The following is a 2,223-nucleotide window of genomic DNA, read 5'->3' as shown; positions in this document are numbered from 1 at the left end:
CCCAGACCGAGAACTAGTCAAAACCATATGAAAACTTGTAAAAAAATTAGTCAAGCAAAAACTTATAAAATTTTAAAGAAAAACACATATTCATGTGTGTCCATATGAATCCAAACCATTTATACGCAAATAGGAAAAACATCTCATTTATATTTCATGTAAGGGTATGCATAACCAAATAAGAACCGAGTGCAATCCATCTCTAAACCAAAAATAAGATCCACACGGCCTTCAGGCTCTAGCATCCAAAAACATTACGCTACAACAAATACCTACATATGATCAAAATCATTTCTGGATCTTCGTCATCAATATCACCCTCTAAGCATTAAAATAAGATAGAAAAATCATAGCATGTCAAGTCAATATTTTGTTTAAGTGATGGGTATTTTTTTTATTAGGCTCATGATAGAGGAGTTCAACAACCAATGCCACCAACATCAAGGTACATAAAGGGCTTGGTGCTCTGGACTAAATACTAGCTCCATACCCTCATACATGAGAAATCCAATGTAGCACTACAATCCCACCAATCTTGAAATCCTGGAATACTATTATGTATGTTGGATTTTGAGTGAGATCTAAAATTCTACTTTCTCCATATAAAATCCAATGAGGTCTAAACCACTCTCAAACATCTTGAGTCATTTCATGGCAATGTTAAAAATTTATGTAAAAGGATGAAAATGAAAGATAAAGAAGAATGTCACTTTTACTTTAAGAATTTAACACTACCATGAAATGCATAGCAATAATAGGGTCATATGCTTGAATGTTAGGCACCTACTCTGGGTTAGTGTCCAACTAAGACATACATTAAAAGAAGAAAAGAAAAACAACCCCCACTTGTTGTTTTTTATGTGGCTCTACTTTACGAACCGATAAAAAAAGGTTCAAATCACAGGCTCGAACTGGTTTTTTCCTCAAAACGGTCGGACCGATCTGAACTGGCCCGTTCGATTTGGACCTTATAACGTTGCATTGTGAGTCGACCTCTCCCAGTGATGTGACTTGCTTGTTATGTGGTCGGAAACTTAACTAACCCTCTTTAAATATGGGACCCACTTATTATTCACATTTCCTAATTATAAAGTGTTAATATGCCAAGAAAGTGATCAATATACCATTTCACGCTTTTTTCCCAAGGGACCAAGTGGGCTAAAGGCTATTTCCATAGTGGGTCAGGAAATAAGGGGATATCACAAATAACTTCCTTCTGAAACCTATCTTCGATTCCGGGCTTGTTTCTTTAGCTCACAATCTTTAGTATCACTTGGTGTCCTTAATGTAGCACTTGTCCTTTAGCTACTATAGGCTTCTTTTGTCCACGAACTTGAGCCAGTCTTGGTTGTGTTGTCGCTTAGATTGTACAAGCACGGTGCAACAACAACTCAGGTCGGGGGCTGTCACTCTGATCCCCTAATGCTAGAGTACTTTGTCTACACAAGATTATCAATGAATTTGGTTCCTTTAGATGTCAATTCCATTGTTATATATTAGACCTTGTTATGCTTATGACAGTCATCAAAATTATGTTCAGACGTTTAATAATTAAGTAGTCATTCCTTTTTTTGATCAAGTAAGAGTAGGACCTTCTATTAAGCTTAGTCAAATATACATAATTTACAGGAAGTCACACCCACTCTGCTAGAGTTCAACAATAGTCGGGTAGACCAAACCAAACCCATCACCCAAAACTAAGAGAAACCTAAACCAGAAATGTGGGAGAACCGCCAAACAAAGCACAAGGTCATCTGGAAGTGCTGACCTGCAATAAATGAGCCTAGAAATTTTCGTAGGGCAAGTCCATGACTCGTCGTGGATCCACATGAGGTCCCACCAAGAGCCAAATTGAAAATTGACAAACGAACCAGACAGAAGTTAAAATCATAATAGTTTAAACGTTTTTCGGGTCTGTCCAAAACAGACATACAATCGCCACTGTTGATCCATTGAATAAGATCCAACGGTCATTGTGAATATCGGAAGGACGAGAAGCGCAAGAGTTAACCGCCCAATGAGGACGGTTTTCTCTCTCCTCACTCCACAATGTGTCGCTCAAAGAGTGAAATTGGAGCCAAAACTAGAAAAATTGGAAACCATTCATCCCGTCTGATATACTGCTTGCGGTATTGGACCGGTTGACTCGCATAGAAAACAACCACATCCTTTCGCTACATGTTATCCCTTAATTCTCTCCATTAGGCAGTGCTTGAGCCAATC

The sequence above is a fragment of the Pinus tabuliformis genome, chromosome 2_2 (assembly GCF_031772625.1).
Source record: "Pinus tabuliformis cultivar Carrire ecotype Pingquan chromosome 2_2, CPIR1, whole genome shotgun sequence".
Classification (NCBI taxonomy): domain Eukaryota; kingdom Viridiplantae; phylum Streptophyta; class Pinopsida; order Pinales; family Pinaceae; genus Pinus; species Pinus tabuliformis.
Note: the sequence above shows the minus strand (reverse complement) of the source record.